General features: G+C 37.2%; 1 non-coding gene across 1 annotated transcript; it reads right to left on the bottom strand.

Moving 5' to 3' along the window:
* Positions 1 to 6,588: 6,588 nt before the first annotated feature.
* Positions 6,589 to 6,771, bottom strand: LOC133774074 (U2 spliceosomal RNA). Its single transcript, XR_009868043.1, has one exon. It is a non-coding gene; the product is annotated as a U2 spliceosomal RNA (small nuclear RNA).
* Positions 6,772 to 8,102: the final 1,331 nt, after the last annotated feature.

The following is an 8,102-nucleotide window of genomic DNA, read 5'->3' as shown; positions in this document are numbered from 1 at the left end:
GAAGAGCTGTTTAAAAAAAAATGAACAAAATTGATACACAATTGGCCCAACTAACCGAAAAAAAAAAAAAAAGGAGAAGACCCAAATCAACAAAATTGGAGAACAAAAATAAAATACCACAGATCTAAAAATACTCATCAGGAATTACTACAAAGAGCTGTCTGCTAACAATTTGGAAAATCTGGAAGACATGGATAGATTCCTAGATTCATAGAATTTACCAAATTGAGTCATAAAGACACAGAAAACCTAAACTGCACCATAAAAATATGAAAATTGAATCAGTAATAAAGACCCTCCCAACAAAGAAAAGCTTAGGAACTGATGGCTTCACTGCTGAATTCTCCAAGTCTTTTAAAAAAGAACTAATTTAGATTCTTTTCAAGCTAAAACAAGTGAAAGGGAGGGACTATGTCTATGATGCCAGCATCACTTTAACTTGTAAACCAGAAAAAGATACTACAGAGAAAAAGAACTGTAGACCAATAAACCTGATGAACATCGATGTAAAAATCCTGAACAAAGTACTAGCAAATCAGGTCCAACATACATCAGAAAGATCATTCACCTGGACCAAGTGGTATTTGCCCATGGTATGCAGGGATGGTTCAATATTTGCAAATCAGTAAATGTAATACATCACATTAACAAACTGAAGAACCAAAACTGTATGATTATCTCAAAAGATACAGAGAAAGCATTGATAAAATACTCCAGTTTTATAAAAAAGATTACAAAGTTCTAGTCTCTGCCTTGTAACATTTTCCTTCGTGTAATGGTGTACTGCCGGAGGCCCAGGTTGCTCAGTGTGGCTGTGGGTCTCCTCATTGTTAAGATAGCTCCTAGACTAAAGGCTCTGGTAGTTTGGGGAACAGAGGGGTTAGGGGAAGAACTAGGAACCAAATGGTGAGCACTGAGAGTGGGGAGGAGCATCTTCAAGGTTGAGCCTTCCACACTCCATTAGAAGAGGCTCCTACAGAGGACACCTAGGAATGAAGGCACTGGGGCTAGGAGTGCACCTGTGTGAAGAGCAGGACCATCCAGGGCACTGAGCCCTTGACTATAGCTCCCTGCTGAGAAAGGCACTCAGTGGCTGTGGTGGAAGCCTGGTGTGGCGAGCCTTGGTATTTGTCCATGAGAAATCACACATAGTTTCTAACTAGGAGCTGGAATCTTGAAAGGGTACTGTGTTTTGTTGCTTCCATGAAGAAGGGAGACCCCAAATAAGTGGGCAGTCACCAAATGTTCAGTCCAAAGCTTCTTGAGATTCTATGCGTTTGTTACGCTGTGTCTAGTGTCACTTCCTAGAGAGATGAAACAAAAGTGAATGTAAGCTTTGTGCCCCAAATTTAGAGGAATAGAGCTTATCATGGGTTTCTGCTGTTGTAATTGCACAGGTACGGGCCCATTGCCTCTTGTGGATAGCCTCGATTGTCCTTTCCTTTTCCTCAAATATAGGTACTGAGGAATTTTCTTAGCACTTAGTTGAGTTCTATTCCTGTTTTAGTTTTCTTATGGACATAGTTTATAATACCTTAGGTAACAATCGCAGCTATTGCAGATATTAACTTAGGAAGCAATGCAATTAAATCATAATGGTTCTGGTACAGAGTTATAAACAATACGCATGATATAACAAAGAGCACGAATAATGCATACAAAAGAAATCTTGGGGTCTAACTATGGTGCAGCTGGTTAAGCTGCAGGTTGCAACACAAGCATCCTGTATGAGAGTGCTGATTGGAGACGCAGGAACTCCACTTTCCATGCAGCTCCCTGTTAATGTGCCTGGGAAGGTAGCTAAAGATGGCTCAAGTGTTTGAGCCCTTGGCATCCATGTAAGAGTCCTGAATGGAGTTTGTTTCTCCTGCTTTGGTCTGGTCCAGACTTGGCTGTTGTGGCTATTTGGAGAGTGAACCAGGGCATGAAAAAAACTCTCTAGCTCTTTGTTTCTTTCATCTCTGTCATTCTGCCTTTTGAATAAATAAATCTTAAAATAATAAAGAAATCTATCAAGATTGACTAATTGTTACTTAAAAAGAGTATGTAGGGGTGGACTTTTATTTTTATTTTTTTGACAGGCAGAGTTAGACAGTGAGAGAGACAGAGTTAGAGACAGTGAGAGGGAGACAGAGAGAAAGGTCTTCCTTCTGTTGGTTCACTCCCCTAATGGCTGCCATGGCCGGTTCTGCGCCGATCCGAAGCCGGGAGCCAGGTGCTTCCTCCTGGTCTCCCATGCGGGTAAGGACCCAAGCACTTGGGCCATCCTCTGCTGCCTTCCCAGGCCACAGCAGAGCTGGACTGGAAGAGGAGCAACCGGGACTAGTACCCAGTGCCCCAACCAGGACTAAAACCTGGGATGCTGGCGCCGCAAGTGGAGGATTAGATAATTGAGCCACAGCGCTGGCCCACGGGTGGACATTTGACCTAGTGATGAAGACCCCATTTGGGATGCCCAGACCCAATATCAGAGTGCCTGAGGTCAAGTCTCAACTTTTGCTTTTGGTTCCAGCTTCTTGGTAATATGCACCTTTGGGGATGGGAGGGGGGCAAGAGGCAGCATGTTTTGGTTCAAGTAGTTGGGTCCTAACCACCCATATGGTAGACCCAAGTAGAGTTCCAGGCTCCTGATTTTGGCCTGGTCCATTAGTAGCTCTTGGGGGCATTTGAAGAATGAATGAGTAGATGGAAGAAATCTGTGTGCCTTTGTGTCTCTTTTTAACTAGAAGTTTTGAAAAGAGCAGACAAGTTAATCAGTGCTGCTTGAAAAACTGGGTATACATAAAAACAAAGAAAAATTTTTAGTTTATTGCCTCACACCAACTTAGAAATGAAATCCAAGTCTATTAAATACTAGCTTTTAAAAAAAGGAATACAAGATGCAGAATGTCTTTATCAACATAGGAAATATGGACCTTTATTACACAAGATGCAAAAATCAGACAATTTTTTTTAAAAAGACCGATACATTTAAGCATATTTGTGACACACAAAGAGAAATAGTAAATGGAGCAAGAAGTCAGAGCTTGCAAAAAATTCACCTGCAACACACACAACTGACCTAGGACTGGCATTCTCAGAATATGTAGAAAATTCTTAGAGCAGTAAAAAGACAACCTAGTGGAAATGTGGGAAGAGACAACAGACATTTCATGTAAATGGTTGTTGAAATGTTTGCAAAATTGGGAAGCAGGTAGTGCCTTCATGCTATGGTTGGAGGTGAGCGATTTTGTATACTTAACTCAAAATTACTGTATAATTTAGAATTATACAATAAAGCACTTTTACTACTAGATGTTAATGTTTTAATGGCAACTTTGTTTATACTAATGAAAAAAATGGAAACAAATAGTACTCAGTAAGAGATGAGATAAATAAATTATGGTATGTGGATAACATGGAATACCATAAATGATTGGAGTTTGGCTCAGATGTCAACCTGGATAAATGTATCTTCCAAAAAGATCTAGCAAAAGCAAATAGGAATTTCAGAGGGAGACAATGTTACACTATTTCCATATTGTTACTTGTAAGTAATATGTATTTTTATGTAGACATATGTCTTCAGTAGCTTTCAAAAGTGCCTGGGGATGGTAAATACCAAATTTAGAATAGCTTAAGGAGAGAAAAGAGAAAAAATGATGTTACTGAGGGCTTTGGTGAAATCTTCCTTGTTTTATTAGATAAAAATAGCTGAATCAAGATAAAATGCTGATTTGAAAGACCTAAGGGTCGAATATAGATTTTTAAATATTACATGTTAAGAAACAAAAGGGGGGGGGGATGCTAGTAAAATGGAGCCGTCTTATCTGTGACACAATTCGTGCCATGGACACCATCTTGGGCTCTTGCCCCTGTCACCATTTCTTCAAGCGAGGTGACCCAACCACAGGTTTCAGCTCTACTCCCACCCTAATGGGATTTGCTGTTCCTATTTCCCTTTCCTCTGCAAAGGTATAATAGCACCTGCTTCCCGCACCTGTGGCTCTCCTGATTGCTCTTTCTCACTCTCTTGTCTTCTCCCCCTGGCCCACTGGACTTCCCCAAGCTGACAATAAACCTTTCCCTTAAAATTACATGCATTATATTACATATCATTATGACACTTCTTAGTACAAAAGAAGAAATAAGATCATCATCCATATAAAGATGGTCCATATAAAGATGCTCAATTTTATTTGAAAGGTACCACCTAAAACATTGACGAGTACCATCTAAAACATTAGGCTGTGATTTGTACTTGTAAATTGGAAAAGCCTTTCATTCAACAATTACTAGCAAGGATATATTGAAAAACACTCTCACAAACTAGATAGTAACTGTGAACTGTTAGAGATTTTGAAAATTAATAGAACAATTCTTTTGCTTCTTATCCTTTCCTCTGTCTAGTTCTGTAACTGTGTTGGTAAATATTAAAAATGTGGTCCTACATATTTGGACAGCATACACAATCATAATAATCTAAAAGTAGGAAAATGTCTTTTAAAAATTTTTATTAATATAAATGGAACATACTTCATGTGTTTCATGGGTATAATTCTAAGATAACCATAACTCTCCGCCTCCCCATTTCCCTCCCTCCATTCTTCCTTCTTCCCTTTCTTTTATTTCTTTAATTTTTCCAAAAACAGTTTCAGTCCACTCTGTAGTCATAGGCTGAATGCAAAAATAAACATTAAATTCAACAAACAAAAGTACAAAGACCACAGTTCCACATTGAGTGTAAACATATACATCATCTATATATCCTTTGTTGGTGTGCATTTGGGTACAGTTGTGTATATGGGAATTTTTGCTAATTTGTTTTTTCCATCCTGTTTTCACCCTGTCATCAGCATTTGGAATGATGACTGAGGTCTAGTTGTATTCAATTAATAATTGTAGAATAGTATATTATGGAAATGGAATAAGAAATGAACAATTTAAAAAAAACAAGCTTTGAGAATTAATGTAATCATGGGCAATTTGAGGCAAACCAATTCAATGTGATATACTGAAATAATGCTTTTGTAAGTGGAATTTGTTCCAGAGGGTGGGATAATGTATAGAAAACCTAATTAGTCGTCAAGAAGGAGGCTCCCTTCCAAAAGTTATTGAAAAATATTTTAATTCATTAGTAAGAATTTTTGACAATCATAAACCAATATAATTTTACTATGTTAGAACATATTCACTGTAATAAAACAAAAGTAAAATAGACATGTAAATAAGCTTGTAACACACAGTGCAATTTTGGATTGAAAGTAGAGCCACTGATGCTGCCTACTTACAAGAATGAAGTTAAGCAAAATTTTCATGCCGTGTTTTGAGGCACCAAAGTACCAGACAGAGATACACAATTGTGAAGAAATTTTCTGAAGAACAAGAAAACAATTAGAAAATGGGGAGAATGTGTCTAAGTAAAATTAAGTAGACAAAGTCATGTATAGTCTGGTTAAGGGATAACTACATAGGAAAAATCATGTTTTATGTGTGAAGGGCATATATAAACAAGAATGTGACCTGAAGAAATCAAAATTGTATTACCAAAAAGGATTTTAAACATTAATAATTTTATTAATACTAACTGTTGCATTATGTTTGCGGACTGTAACCTTGATAGGGTGTGACAAAATACAGCATTTTACTTCTGTGGTCTTTGTTCTCAAAACCCATAACCCCACTTTAACCATGAGAAAAACATCAGATAAATTCTAATTGTGAGAAGAGAAGAAGAGTTTTACAAATTATCTGACTAGTCCTATCCAAAATTTCAAGGATATCAAAAACAAGCCAAGAGGAATCTAAGGCGAATTGATGACCAAATGTATTGTGATATCCTGAATGGGATCCTGTAACAGGAAAAGACATTAATTAAAAACTAAACACATATTAATAAATGATAGGCTTTAGTTAATAATATATCAATATTAATTCATTGTAAAAATTTTCACAATACTAATGTAACATGAGTAAAAGCTAGGTTGGGGTATATAAGAACATTATAGTTTATCTTCTCAATTTTTCTATATAAAACTTCTAAAATTTTTAAGGTTGCTTTTTAACATTGGTAACTGGGTGTACATGTTTAGATTGTCTGTATGTCTTCAAAATATACTAAACATGTATAGGCTTCAATATTGAAAATAATGCCATGGACTGGGGAAGGAGTGTTGTGGTTGGAGCATTGTGGAGAAATTATCCATTTTCTTTTATAATCATTAATGTTCTTCCTCAGAAATGATCATCTACTTTTACACTGAAAGTAGAGAAATTAAAAACATTCTTCTGGACTTTGAAAAAACAATAGTTTCTAGGGGGAATCTTTTTTCTTATCGTTATTAACTGTCTTTGGGAAAAAGCTAACCACTCAGCGGTTATGCTATTACATGGACCTGCATTGGGAATGAACAAGATTGCTGGCTCGTCTCTCACACTCTAGGGCCTTCTTAGGAACAAATTGAATGGCTTTTTTCACATCTGTTGTCGTATTGCAGAAATCTATGCATAAAGTCCCTAAGTGAGATGTCTTCCCTCTTGAAATATGTCAGTGAAGATGCAGATAAAGATGTGGATGTGGTTTTGAATAAAAATAGATTATCTGCAATAATGGGGAAGAGAATAAACTTGATTGTAAAAAGTATGTTCACTATATTTAAAAAAAAATGCTCAGCATTTTTCTTCAAACTCATTGCAAAAGTACCTGTAAACTGAAATGATCCCATTTTTGATTGACAAAATATGAAAGGAGCAATACTACACTTGATTTTAGCCAAAAGGCCAAGAAGCGATTCGGATCTGGCTAAAAAACCTATGGGAGTATTTCAGGCAAGGAAAGCCAAGACACTCTGGCAAAAAAATAAATAAATAAATAAATAAAATCTCTGTGAGTGGGATCCCAGCAGAAAAAATGGGCCATCAAAGAAAGAGGTACCTTTCTCTGAAGGGAGGAGAAAACTTCCACTTTGACTATAGCCTTGTCTAAATAAGATCGGAGTTGTCGAACTCAAGAGACTTCCATGGCCTTGACAGCTCATGACAAGAGCCTCAGGTGATTACTGATGTCATAAATAAGAGTGTCAATTGTTAAATCAACAACAGGAGTCACTGTGCACTTACTCCCCATGTAAGATTTCTGTCCTTAATGTGTTTTACTATGTGAATTAACGGTATAACTAGTTCTCAAACAGTACTTTCCACTTTATGTATCTGTGTGGGTGCAAACTGTTGAAATCTTTACTTAGTATATACTAAATTGATCTTCTGTTTATAAAGAGAATTAAAAATGAATCTTGATGAAGAATGGGATGGGAGAGGGAGTAGGGGAGGGGATAGTTGAGGGTGGGAGGGTGATTATGAGGGGAAAAAGCCACTATAATCCAAAAGTTGTACTTTGAAAATTTATATTTATTAAATAAAAGCTTAAAAAATTTAGAGCCTAAAAATATAAATAAAAAAAAAATGAAGGATACACTGAAGTATAATAAAAATATATGAAACACAGGAAAAAATTCAGATAACTCTCAAGGAAATGGAAAACATAAAATCCTTTTAAGATGATGGGATGAGGGGCCAGCACTGTGGCACAGTGGGTTAAAGCCTCAGCCTGCAGCGCCAGCATCCCATATGAGTGCCTGTTCGAGTCCCAACCTCTCCACTTCCAATCCAGCTCTCTGCTATGGCCTGGGAAAGCAGCAGAGGATGGCCCAAGTCCTTGGGTGCCTGTACTCGCGTGGGAGACCTGGAGGAAGCTCCTGGCTTTGGATCAGCTCAGCTCTTGCCGTACTGTCATTTGGGAGTGAACCAGTGGATGGAAGAGCACTCTATCTAGCTCTACCTCACTATGTAACTCTGTCTTTCAAATAAATAAAATTAATTTAAAAAAAAAATGATGAGATGAGTGATTTAGAAAGCTGGACCTGCAGACTGTCCAGTGTAGGAGTAATCTGGCCTTTGAGATCAGGACAAGAAAAGGTACAGAGGTAAAAACAACATGACAAATTCAGGAAAATCAAAGTAATTCCTTATAACCTGAGATATGATTAAAGCAAGCAGAAGAATTGTGGAACAGGTTAAAACCCTGATCAAATCATTTATTAGCTATATCAATTGAGCCAGTTAAT

The sequence above is a fragment of the Lepus europaeus genome, chromosome 14 (assembly GCF_033115175.1).
Source record: "Lepus europaeus isolate LE1 chromosome 14, mLepTim1.pri, whole genome shotgun sequence".
Taxonomy (NCBI): Eukaryota; Metazoa; Chordata; class Mammalia; order Lagomorpha; family Leporidae; genus Lepus; species Lepus europaeus.
This window is presented reverse-complemented; position numbering and strand designations above follow the sequence as displayed.